Source organism: Cryptomeria japonica, chromosome 9 (genome assembly GCF_030272615.1).
Source record: "Cryptomeria japonica chromosome 9, Sugi_1.0, whole genome shotgun sequence".
NCBI lineage: Eukaryota > Viridiplantae > Streptophyta > Pinopsida > Cupressales > Cupressaceae > Cryptomeria > Cryptomeria japonica.
In genome coordinates this window covers 279,050,903-279,065,294 of record NC_081413.1, presented here as the reverse complement: position 1 = coordinate 279,065,294, position 14,392 = coordinate 279,050,903, and the positions used below count along the sequence as shown (strand labels likewise).

The 14,392-nt window shown below is 32.7% G+C and overlaps 1 protein-coding gene across 4 annotated transcripts in view; it reads right to left on the bottom strand.

Annotated features, from left to right (window-relative positions):
- Nucleotides 1–10,915, bottom strand: part of LOC131048616 (uncharacterized) — a 57,103-nt gene extending 46,188 nt beyond the window's left edge. For 2 of the 4 annotated variants that reach the window (XM_057982640.2, XM_059211167.1), the window contains exon 1: nt 10,505–10,761. The gene's annotated coding sequence lies outside the window, so the exon portion shown is untranslated. Of the gene's footprint in view, nt 1–10,504; nt 10,763–10,786 lie in introns of those variants that run through there. The other 2 variants (XR_009106478.2, XM_059211168.1) reach the window with 2 other exon arrangements.
- Between the last annotated feature and the right edge of the window lie 3,477 nt (nt 10,916–14,392).

The window sequence follows — 14,392 nt, the reverse complement described above, 5'->3', positions numbered from 1 at the left end:
TTGTATATCCATTGACTAAATCACAAGATTCAAGTTCAGTAAAGATAATATTCCTATTAAGTTCGTCAACAAATAAAATTCCAAGAAAAATTATGATACATTTGAACAATATAAATTTTTTACCTTATTTTAATATATTAAATTTCAAATAAATTTAAAAACTTAAATCTAACCTAAATATAAAAATATTGATATTGTCACTTTAAAAGTACTTAATGCATTATTTTATTGTCCTTTTCCCTTAAATGATGCCAAGACTCACACAAAACATTATACAGTTTAAAACAAAATGGAAGAGCAGTAGGGCACAATAATTTATTGCCTACAATTTTTATTTTGTTTAAAGATAAGCATTTTGTACTTGTGTTGTCCCCATCTTTTCACTAATAATACAATAGCAATAAATAATTATATGGTCAAGGAGTGGCAGACCTTGAGCACCTACAAATAGTTAGAAGTAGTTAATAGTAAGTTATACATAGCAAGTAGTAATAAAAGTACCAGGAAAATCCTAAAGTCTTATAAATAAGACGATTTTCCTTTAGCAGCATTAAGAGAAATAAGGGTGAGTCAGAATCTAATATGAATGATGTCTCCATCAACACCATCAAGGCAATAATCATTTTTCCAAACAGAAAACATATTAAGCAACTGTTAAACATTGTTGCATCTCAGTCAACATGCATATCGATATACTGACAGATTGATCATACATAGGAGAAGATTTATGCTTAACAATTCAAAGATGACAACTGCAGATCGTTGATTAGTAATTGGTCTGGCTAAGGTTTATGAAAGAAAGTGATTGACGAATTATAGAAAGCATTGGTTAATATCCTTGAGAAGACAGCGATTTAAGCAACATCTATTTGAGAAAGAAGATGATGATTAGATCGATGAGAATCATAAGTTAGCTATCAGCAATATAGTTAGCATTAATTAATGATGAAGATCAATATTAATTGGGAGACAGTGATTGGTATTGTTAAATCGATTTAAGGAGAAAGATAACTAATCAGATGATTAGTCATCAATAACAACAACATATTAAGAGATCATTCATGTCCGATTATGGTGATATCATTTAACTAATTAACCATCACAAAACGATAAGAAAAGGATTCTTATTAAGTGGCAGCGATTTGATTAAATACTAAGACAAGTAAATGCTAACCATCGATTAATCAAGTAAACCAATCAGCATTATTATGAAAAAGGACGATGGGAAAGGAGGTGTCCCATTTCTTATGAAGAGATGTGATCTCTGCAGTGATCTTTGCCAATTGAAAGCTATAAGAAGGAAATCAATCACACTCAACCAATCAAATTGGAACCTTTTAATTCTTATTTATGCATTCTTGGATCTGCTCAATTGAGCATCTGCCATTTGGCACATTAACCGGTTGCATGCATACAAAGTAAGATAAGAGACAGCACCATTGTTGCAAGGATTAATCGGTCATATCAGAGACAGCATCAGTACTTTGTTGCAAGAATATATATCCATGTCTGAAACAGCAACATATTGCTACAGGCAATATTATCATCATATATATTGCATAAATTTAAAGATTGTATCAGAAATAGCAATTAAATCGCTATAACCAATTAGAAGACATTATAGCATATCCTCCATTGATAGATCAAAGAAGTCTACATCTTATTGTATAACAAGATCATCTTGCATAATTGTTTCAGTCATATCGGACATAGCAGAGATAATCTATCATTGTGAATTGCACTAACTGCAGATATAAAGATCAATTCATGTAGCATATATCTAATTGCCCGATCAGAGATAGCAGTGATATTGATATTAGTCATATATATATATATAGTTCTTGAAATAACATTATCATTATCTATATCATATCAATTACATAAGTTTATGAGTGGTATCATATATTGTAATTCATGGTGATAATTGAGACTTGAAGGAAATAAGTCTCTTGCAATTGATTAAGTGTCCCTACTTTCTAAGTGTTAAATTAAGGGGACATTACAGTACCCAAATTTAAAAATTATTTATAATTTGAAATGTAAAGAACTAGAGGAAATATATGAATTTATTGATGACCAAAGAGGAATAGAGATTAAGGTAAGGGGGAGAAAGACCAATGACATTGGTTATGATGGCTGGAACACAAGGTTTAACACATTTGTTTTGATGATTTGGGGTGGTGGTTGTGTGGTGAGGACAAAGCCAAAGGGTTTCTTTACTTTGCTGCTCACAGTGGGCCGGCGGGTTGCCTCTCATATTGGTGGGTGTTAAGGAAAAAATAAAAAACCCTAATAGTAAACCTATTTTTTAATAATAAAAAATGTAAACACTCATTGTAGGAATATTAGGGAAAATTAAAATGAATTTAAAGGTTTTTTTTAAATTCACTGAATTTTATTGTTGGATTCTACTAGTTATACAAAATTACAAATCTAAATACATTTAATAGTATGCTACTTCATCATTGATCAATGCCAAATGCCAATTAGCAAGGGCGGATTAGGGTTTTTGGCCCCAAAAAGGCAAAAAAAATAGTTTTTTAATATTAAAAAATCACTTTTTGGTGACTTGACTAGCCCAGCCCATGGGTTCCCCTGGGTTTGCACCTGGGTTCACTCGGGTCTGGCCAGGGTTCGCCATTTTGACTGTGGACTCATCATGGGTTCGCCAAGATGACGAATCCACAGTCAAAATGGTGAACCGTGGCCAGGCCCAGGGTGAACCCAACACGGACCCGGACCCGGACCCGCGCGGACCCGATTCGTGTTTGGGCCCCAAAACAGGCGAACCCGGTAACTCTGGTTATATTCCATCAAAATATTCAAAGATGAAGTTTTTTGTGATGTTCCATCCCTAGATGTTTGTGATGTTATGTTGGGGTAATCCTACATGTACAATTGTCATGGTGTTTATGAGTCTAAATATTGAAAAGAATCATCAAACTATGCAAGAAGTATTTTAATACTAGAAATGGCTTCAACAAAGCCAATGTCCCTAATCATTGCAAAACAATGTCAACACGTGGTTGCTCAAATCAAAACATTGCCCTACTTGTGATCAAGTATTGATGACGAATTGAAGGTCATGGTGGATACACGTACTCAAACACCAACATGAAAAGAACAATAAAAACAAATAGACCAGATGTTATTAGAATACAATGAGTTCTCCAATTCACTAATAAGTGTGCCTCAACATTCTTAGAGGAAGCATTCAATTTATCTTGCCCTAGCACACAACTACCAATTGGCCACTATATAGATGATCAATTCTAGAGAATGATAAGATCAGCAACAAAGTCAAAAGTAGATTCAAAAGGGCCACATTCACTCAATTGTACTTGCTAAGGAGGATGGAATATGTGTTGTACCCACTACTACTCAAACCTCTTCTCACAAGATGCAGCAAACAGATTGAACCACTTCTTCAAGTGCATACATCTCATATGGAATAAATCTAAATAAATAATGCTACTGTATTTACAAACATATCCAGTTCGGAATCGATTGTAACGAATATTTACTTATAGATATGTATCATATAACTTATCATATAAGGCTGCTACGTACCTCAATCCCTGCTTCTACAGACTTAACTAATATGATTGGTGTTGATGCTAGGTTGCTGGTATAAGTGATGCCACATACCTGCCCGTATGTTGTTTGCAACTATAAATCAATTTCACTAAATGTTTGAAAGCTGGACTTATTGCTGCCCTTTCTTCCAGTTGGAACAATTGTCTTATATACTATTAGCCACTTATTGCTGCCCTTTCACATCTATTAGCCACCGATTATTCTCTTAATTAATTTGCTGTCACATGATAATAAACCATGCATTCCAGGTATCAGTTAGATTACAAATTAATCGAATTATCGTTAACATTATCTACGGTTTGGTGTTTGTCTTAGAAAGCAATTTTGATCTCTATATATATTTATTTTTTCTCCCGTGTGTCTGCTAATGCATATTCTCATTTCACAATAAATTAATATATTATCATAGAATTCAGACTGTTGTGTGAATGATTGTAACCTTGCTTGTATTATTATTCGTCTTGCTGATCGATATTATTCAAAATGTAATGCCATATCCTTCCCCTCTGTGTCCTAACAAGAACAAGGGTGTTGCTTCTAGTAACTTAATAACAGTTCTGATCTGATCTGATCCATGGTGATGTCCCTGGATGCTTTTGGTTCTTTCCCTTTATATCTCTCAATGTGAGGGAGAGGTCACACCTCTTCATCATATATGCCCTTTGGCAAGAGACACACCCTTTCACCATTAGCACCCTTTGGAAGAGTGCAACTCTGCCCTTTGAAAGGGACACAACCAGTCACAATCAGATCTCCACTTCTAATTCCCAAATTATCCACCCTCAAATGATGCTCTCCTCTCCCTTCTATATTTCATTTTTGGGGGAGTCACAACTTTTCATTCCATCTCCTTCGAACATTCATTAACTAAATTAAATCTTAATTATATTCTTTTATATTTTAATATTTTTATTCTTTTGAATTTTAATTTTATTATTATTATTTACCATTAAATTCTATTCCAAGCTAGTATTAGTGTCATGGCCGTGGTTGCTCGATATGAGCAAATATTAATGTCATGTAATGGTCTCAAGTTGATGCTTGTATGAGCAAAATATTTGTAAACGATCTGGAATATAAAAAAGAAATTATGCATGTATTGCAAAAGGTTTAAACAATACTTGCTTTGTGGAAGATTTGGGGTGAAGACTGATCATAGTAATCTAAAATTATTTTTGAACCAAAAACATTTGAATGATCATTAGCAAAGTAGGTAAGCAAGTTGCAAGCTTATGAATTTGACATAGATTACATGAAAGGTAAGAAAAATGTGGTGGCTATTGCACTTTCTAGGAGGCTTACCCTATGTTGATTAGAGAGTTTCCATTATTGTTGAGTATTCTAAGAATAAATTTTCTATTGATATCCTTGATGAGGTTGTTAAAGATGACATACATGTTGTGATGGAGGGACTAATCCTCTATACAAATGCTCTTTTTGGTGCTTGAGTCTAAGATCAAGGAAAAAAATTTGAAGGCCTTTCATGATACTCCATTAGCAAGACATCAAGGGTATTATAAGACTTACAAGCAGATACGTGAGAGGTTCACATGGAAGGGATTAAAGGAAGATGTTCTTAAACATATCAGAGAATGCACGACTTGCCAACAAAACAAGGGAGAACGAACTTTGCCGACAGGTCTATTTCAATTTTCAATTACTACTGATTCTTGAGCAAAAATGAGATAGCTTCTTTATGGACTTCATTACAGGTCTTCCCAAGGTGCAAGGTAGAGATTGTATTTATGTTGCAATTGATAGATTGACTAATTATGCACTTTCATGTCAAACAAGTGGTATGCATCATTCTAAATGAGATGCAATTTCACCTTCAAAAAGCCAGCTGCTATGCATATATATTTTTTGTATATGGATCTTATTTAGAGTTACTTTCACAAGAAGCTCACTCAACCAACTAGTTTTGTCCAAGTTATGGCACATATTCATTATTGCATTTTAGAATTGTGTTAGATACATAACGTAGAAACAAATAACAGATACCTGCCCTAGAAGCTGAAACTCATAGCTAAAATGTAAATGTTAAATGTTTTGCACTAAAAACATTTTTTTAATATTTTCCTGTCATGTATAGGTGCATTGGCTAAGTCTGATTTACTCCCTAGCTTGATTATGAGATAGGATCACTAATACTGTATTTGATTTTAATAAATAAGGTAAATGGGAAAAATTCCCTTATGGGATTCCACAAGGGATTTCCTAGAACAAATTAGCATCTGGCTTGGCTGTGATTGAAAAAATAGTTTTTATCTTTTATATTTGTTTGCAAACTTTTTTCTTCATCTTTCAAAAATTTGGCAAAACAAAATTCAGGGACTGCTTTCACCTTTTATTTAACTTTTTCATTACATTTCATAATAACAACTTGATTACCAGAATAGACTAAAGAACATAATTGATGAGATTAGTCATATCACCAATTGTGCTAGGCACACACTACGTATTATTGAGTTACTACCTTCTTGGCCCCAAAACATGCTAATTTTTGGATCAGACTATAGCAATTAGATAGCAATAACAGAAAACAAGACAATGTGCACAATAAACACCAATATACCCTGGGAAAACCTCCCTCTTGGAGGTAAAAAAACCCACCAACAAATCTCAAATCTTTATTAGGCAATAACCAACTGTATCTTTACAATGAGCTTCAACACTTGAAGCTATCAGCAAACTAAGCACAGTAATATCTTCAACCTAGGGCACACTAAAATAGTGAACTTATCTGCAGAGTTTGCTAATGATGTCCACAGCCTTCAATGATAGTTTGCTGACCTTCAAGTGAAGACTGTTGTCAGAAAGAACAGTTGCAGGGAGGTTCACTGCCCTTCGAATGGTTCGCTGTCCTTTAAATGATATTCGCTGATCCTCCAAAGGTGAACGCTATGCTTCTAATTAAGTTCGTTGTGCTTCCAACAAGGTTCGTTGTGCTTCTAACAAGGTTCGCTGATCACAGAGATAGTTTGCCGAAGGTTAATGAATAAGATGTAATAGCTGAATATGTGTATTACAATGAGGTTGGTATTAAATACATATGAGGTTCTAGCCTTCAATTTGCCTTAGTTCGGCTAGGTAATTTAATTACAATGCAAAACATAAGATAGGCGCCAAACTGAAATAGCCCTACACGTTACATAAGCAAGATAGGGCAGGGCTAAACCAAATGTGCTAGGTGCAAGGTGTGCTAGGTCGGCCCTTGAAGGGCTCCGACCTAGCTACATACAACAACACTCCCTCTTAGCTAGGGAGGAGACCTTCACAGATCTGAGATACATGGCTGCTCCCATGAAGAATACAAATGAATACAACCACCATGGCTACTCCCATGGATGATGTTCACCATAGCTACTTCCAGAGGGTGAACAAGCACAAGTGTTGAATCATAACATCCACCATGCCTGCTCGCAGAGGGTGGGTCCACCATACCTACTCGCAGAGGGTAAAAAACACAAGTACATCATGGAATTTCTTCCATGACATCCACCATGCCTACTTGCAAAGGGTGGAAGAGGGCTTTCACCTCAAACTTCTCCTAGAGAAGAGTGCATTACCACCATGCCTACTCGCAGAGGGTGGAACAAGGGCTTTCACCTCAAACTTCTCTCGCAAAGAAGAATGCATTAACAAGGGATTGCACTTTGAACTTCTCCCTCACAAAGAAGAACTCATTAACAAGGGATTGCACCTCGAACTTCTCCCTCACAGAGAAGAACTCATTAACCAAATCTTCATGATGACGTGGCTCCCTCTGAAGCTGGAAAGTCAGGCTCCCTTTGAAGCTGAAATGTCAAGCTCACTTTGAAGCTGAAATGTCAAGCTCCCCTGAAGCTGAAAAATGACATTTCCTCCTTTTAGAATAAGAACCCTTCTGAGTTGACATTTGACCTTGGCCCCTCTTGAGGTGTCCCTATGTCAACTTCCGCGGAAGAAGCTAGAGTAGATCTAGATTTGCACTCTCGAGCAATGTGGCCATACTTGTCACATCTAAAACATTGAATGTGAGATAAGTCCTTTTTTGGAACAGGATCTGGACCTCTCTCTCTATTCCTCTTTCTTCTTTTGCCTCTTTCCATAGAAGTATGTGTAGCAAGAACTTGATTTTCCACATCATAATGATTATGCTCAATTCCTCTTGAAATCAACCTTGACTCTTCTTGAATGCAATCAGCATGAAGGCGATCAAATTTGGGAAATTTGGATCTCCTACTTATGCTTTGGATGAATGGCTCCCAAGAGTGAGGAAGGCCATTCAATGCTAGCATGACAAGATCCTTGTCCACGACTTCATCTCCAATGGCACTAAGCTAATCTCTCAATTCTGCAATCTTCATGAAGAAAGATATGACTGATTCTCCCTTTGCCATCTTGACTTGATGAAGTTGCTGCCTCAATGCAAGTGCTCTCCTTGTGTTGTTGATCTCATACATCCCTTCTAATGTCTTGAACATATCTCTGGCTGAAGGCATCTTGGAAATGATAGGCACAAGGTGATCCTTCATGGAGTCAATCAGGATCTTCTTTGCTTTGACATCATTCTTCTTTTAATTGGAGTTTCTCTTCTTGATCTTCAGGTTTAGGCTGATCTTTTCCTTCTACAAACTGAAGTAGATCATTCTCTTCAAGTGCAATAAGGACTCTAACCTTCCATGAGGTGAAGTTCAAGGCTCCGTCAAGTCTATCTTCGACCTTTAAACCGATCACCATCTTCAATGCTGGAAATGGTGTGAAGAATGTGAAGAAGGAGCGTTGCTATCACAAAGTCTGATCAGAACTGAATCAACCTAGGTTCTGATACCATGTTAATTTTAGGATCAAACTCTAGCAATTAGATAGCAATAACAGAAAACAAGACAATGTGCACAATAAACACCAATATACCCTAGGAAAACCTCCCTCTTGGAGGTAAATGAACCCACCAACAAATCTCAGATCTTTATTAGGCAATAACCAACTGTATCTTTACAATGAGCTTCAACACTTGAAGCTATCAGCAAACTAAGCACAGTAATATCTTCAACCTAGGGCACACTATAATAGTGAACTTATCTGCAGAGTTTGCTGATGATGTCCACAGCCTTCAATGATAATTCACTGACCTTCAAGTGAAGACTGCTGTCAGAAAGAACAGTTGCAGGGAGGTTCGCTGCCCTTCGAATGGTTTGCTGTCCTTTAAATGATATTCGCTGACCCTCCAAAGGTGATTGTTGTGCTTCCAACAAGGTTCGCCGATTGCTGTTCTTTAAATGATATGTGCTTCTAATTAAGTTTGCCGTGCTTCCAACAAGGTTCGCTGTGCTTCTAACAAGGTTCACTGATCACAGAGATAGTTTGCTGAAGGATACCGAATAAGATGTAATCGCTGAATATGTGTGTTATTACAATGAGGTTGGTATTACATATATATGAGGTTCTAGCCTTCAATTTGCCTTAGGTCGGCTAGGTAATTTCATTACAATGCAAAACATAAGATAGGCGCCAAACTGAAATAGCCCTACATGTTACATAAGCAAGATAGGGCAGGGCTAAACCAAACGTGCTAGGTGCAAGATGTGCTAGGTTGGCCCTTGAAGGGCTCCGACCTAGCTACATACAACAACAAAACAAGCCTTACAAAAACAGGGTCATACAACGTTTTTTTTCTTGCTTGAGCTAGAATGCCTCCAGGAACTACAATTTGAGCTTATTATCTCATTATATCCACGTGGAGTAAGAAACTTTTAAGTACCTCAATAAGCCCAGGGTTTGTATTTGCAGAGAAAACTTACTTGGACAACAAGCCAAACTTTCTTGAATCTAATGAGCTAAGTTATCTTTCTTTCCACAATAACCATTGCTCTTCGGTAGCTCTTTTGCAATAACATGAAGCCACATCGAACGCTTGAACACCTTTTACAGGAAATCTCAAGGTTTAAGGCTGTTTTGAAAGCTTTTTTGCTAGAGGAAAAGGAAATGGATGCCTAGCATATTCTTGAGAAAAACTATTTCCAACAAATCGACTTCCATGCCAAACAGGGAGCAAGTGGAAAGATCTTTGAACTTCAAACTTCAAACTACCATGTAGACTCTAATCATTAGGCTATCTTTTAAGCAGAATAAAAACTTGAAATATGGCCTCTTTTGATATGAAAACAGTTGTTTTTCACATTACACAGGCAGATTAGACATAACTCATCAAGTGAAATTAAGAAAGCATTGTCACAACTGTAAAGTCATTTATTATGTCAGGTTGCAAAATTGAATTGAGTTTTGTGTTTTATAGGGACAATTGCCATCCAATATCGATGAATTATTGTGTCCTTGGAATTATGGTGATCTGATGGGTAAGTTTACAGTCTGATATAAACCGACAACTTGGCTATCTAAATAACTGTGGATCAATGTTTGAGCCGTGAGCCTCACCAACTCAAATTCAAAAACCGAAAGTGCAATTCAACATTGTTGCAAGGTGCCATTCCTGTGCCTCTTAATAAACGTTATAATCTCAACAAACAACTACTCAAAAAATTGAGGGCAACCATTCTATACCAGCTTTTACATTGCAACACAAGCAAACGCGCAATTCCATGAACAAAATTGCATAAAATTAAAGTTTCCTAGTTCAGCCAAAGCTATTCTAGGATCTAGATGCACATAATTGACAGCAACAATAATCAGAATCGAGCCCACCGAAAGTCTAAATCTAGCTCCCAGAAAAACATAACCATGTTTTTAAAAGTCAATTTCCAAACAAAAAAATGGTATACCAGAGATCTGATTGCAATACCTCCTGATACCCAAAACAATAAATTGAACAAAAACTAAATAAACACTATCTTTCACAAGTTTTTCAAATTGTAAAGCAGAAATTAGCTGAAATGTGTGTATTCAAAGAGCTGAAAAAAATCGTCACCTCTTTCTGGTAATGGCCCGCTGCTAAGAAGAATGTATTGGGTGGCCATGTTGCTGTATGAAATCATGCATAATTTCGAATGGCGATTGTTAGAATGAGATTTGAACGACTGTAAGTGGTATTCTGTTTTAGTGAAAGAGAAAGGTGGTGGTTGTCCACTATCACCGCCTGCATGAATGAGGATGAAGATAAACATGATTCATCATAAGTAGAAGAAGATAACAAACATACATCTTCCGTTTTTATAAATGTAATGAGCGATTGACAAGATTGTTCTCCTACCTCAACATTCACACATCATTGCATTGCCCCGCATTCTTAGATTTTGTTAAAATTATCATTTCATGTCTTTCGCCTCTTCATTTGCCTGTCTCTACCAGTTCAATCAACCACTTTATTTTTAATTTTTTTGGCCGACCTTTTCCTATGTTTTTTTTAAAGAAAGCTTTATGTCATTAAATTTAATATTTAATTATAATTGAAAAATCTGTGAGATATTAGTATAGATATTTTACTAGTATACCTATTTTACTGGTATATCATATTTGTACTTAAAAAATAATTTTATATTATTATATTATAATAAATATTAAATCATTATTATTAAGATATTATTATATTTTTATTAAACTGTTCAGCAAATCATTAAGACTAATTATTATTTTTATATTATCATCTTTATATTAATGCTTCTAGTTTTGATTAAACGATGCAAGAAAAAAAAAATAGTTAACTATATAGTATTTGTGCATCCATTATTAATATTTAGATAACTTCAAATTAAATAAAACCATGTAAAATGTAGTTATTCAAAATATTTATGAATTTTTTTTTTATTGGTATGGTTTTAATGTCTTGTTTTAACTTTGCTTTCAAAAATCTTATTTATAAATTAATAATTTAGTTTGTTAGTTATTTATAATAATTTGTTCTATAAATAGTTATCAAAAATATATTAAGAGATTTTTTTAATTCACTCCCACTACTATAATCTATTATTTTTTTGTCGTTAGTCAATACTATTGTAATGAAAATTCATTTGTTGTGTTTATATGGTTATTAAAAAAAATTATTTAGACCAATGAAAAAGAATTATTTTTCTTTCTTTAAATTTTTTTAATTTATTTTACAATATAGATGCACATTTGTTAACATTATAATTTACAAAAAATATTTTTGTTGCAAACAATTGGCTAATATTGTTTTGCATAATCTTAGGTTTTTTGGAATACGAAATTTAATGATATTTTTTGATTTATTAATTTATTAAAAAAAATAAAGTTATTTCAGTTTATTTTTAATTTTTTTTCCAAACAAATCAATTATTCAAAAGTTTATTTTTACAACTTAAAAAATAAAATAAAAACAATATATTATTTTAATAACATAAATTATTAATAATAATCAAAATCTTATATATTCACAAAATTCATTTGTTATGTTTAAATTATGTTTTAATGTTTTTTAACTTTATAATTTACAAAAATTATTTTACTTGTAAATGATTGGCTAATATTAGTTACAATAAATAAATATTTTCCCCTTATCATTTCTTTTACTAGTATATCTATCTATAAAAACAATTCTTTTACTACTAGTATATCTATCTATAAAAAAAATCTATGTGAAACACGTCAACAAATATCATTATGAAGGAATTATGTTAATTGTATTTTTCTTCCTTCTTTTGTTCTTTTTTTAAAGGATTATTTTTAAAATTACTTATAATGTAATTTGATAAATAAAAATATAAATGATATTTTTTATTAAAAAGATTATTTTTAAAATTGTTTATAATGTAATTTGATAAAAGAATATAAATGAAGAATAATATTTTTGAAATAATTATCATTTTAAATAAAATAAAATAAAAAACACATTATTTAAAATCACTTTTAAAGTCTTATGTTTTCACACAAAACATAAATGGTCAGCATAATATGACCTAAATAAAAGAATTCTTCTAATTATTTTGGGAAAATGGTGTATTATGTTGAATAAAACAAAATAAAATAATTTAATTTGATAATTAAAAAATATATATTAAAAATAATTAAAATATTATGTTGATTGAGTTGATATATTTTAATTTTTTTAATCAGTAATTGGCTTAGATGTCCCTATTGGGAATTGAACTTGGGTCCCAATGTTTTAACCAATTAAGCTCAACCCCTTGGACAATTGAGTTGATATATTATATCATGGTTATGAATTAAATTGATTTTATTTTTTTAATTTGCAAATTGAGAATGAGAAGCTATTTTATTATTAAAATAAAATTATAGTATAATAACAACATAGTATAATATGATAATAATATTTTAATATTATATAATATAATAATAATAATAATAATAACATGTAATAATAATATTATTATTATAATATTAATATATAAAATATATTTTCTTACTTAAATATGTTTAATGTATAATTAAGCTAAGAATAAAATTAATACTAAAATATAATATAACAATATATTATATTTTATTAATATAATAATATATAATGTTATAATAAATGATATACTATATACTATATAATATAATATATTAATATAATACATACAGTTAATGGTTGCACTTTTAACTCATATTATATTTTCACTTTCGAAGATGTTTTATGGGTCAGTAATGTCACATGTTAATAGGCTAGCCATTTTGTCATGAAATGTATCAGGTAGCTTTCTAGTTGAACCTATGTTTTTTGGGTTAGTAATGTCACTTGTTAATTGGCTAGCCATTTTGTCATGAAAAGTATCAGGGAGCTTTCTAGTTAGACTCGACTTCGGGCCAAGGTCAGAAGTGAAGATTATCATATGAACAAATGTAAATATCTTTTTTATTAAAGCCAGTTTTTCTCTTGTTTTTAAAATGCCCTTTTACTTACAAATCCAAGGCTAAGGGTAAAGTTTTCGTCTCTTTATTATGGAGACTAAATCCAAACCAAAAATTTGGGCTGTATGAATTTCATTTTTTTGAAATGCCACTTTAAAATGGGTATCCATTCCAAATGGAATGTGTACACATGTTTCAAATACAAATACTGCATGTTTTAAAGTGAGTATCCATTCTAAAAATAGCATGAGTATCCACTTTTAAATAAGTATGTGTTTCTAATATACCTATTATTTATATATGCAGACATCACTTGAATGTAAGGAATTTACTTACATTTACTATATTTTACCAATTTTGTTTCAAGTCTCCTACAACTAGATGGCACAATTGTCACTACAAGTATTCATCATACATTAGATCAATTGTAGTTCAAAATGCACATTGTAGATTGAGGCAAAATATTAAAGACCTTATATATTGAATTCCTAATTCTAAGTAGCATACTTGGGTAAGTGCACCAAGATGGTGAACAGAAAAGTGGCCACATGCCAAAAAAAAAAAAAATCATAACTCATGCAAGTTCTAAAATTTCAAAAACGTGCTAGGCTTGGTAACACCAAGCCTAGAGAAAAAACAATTAAAAAAACAAAAAGAACATTTTTTTTAAATAAAAAAATTTAAAGTTTCTACCGATTTTGAGAAACATATTTCTTTTGTTTAGGCCATGGGTTTTGGCCATTTTCAACGCCAAAACCCATGGAACAATAGCAAGGAGAAGCCAAAAAAAGCATCGAAGTCGCACGAGTTTGCAACTATTTTTTATTTTCCCATCATCGAAAGCAATTTTCAACAATGGCACCCCGTCGAATAGGTAAGATTTGATTTGTTTGATTATTTTTCTTTGCATTTTAATTAAATTAGAGTTTTTTAATTGATTTAAGTTTTGTTTTTATGAATTTGATGTCAAATTCTTCAAGCAATCCCCAAAAATGAAATAGACAACAAAGACCTCCTCCTGCACAAGCAACACAAGAAAACCCTGTTAACA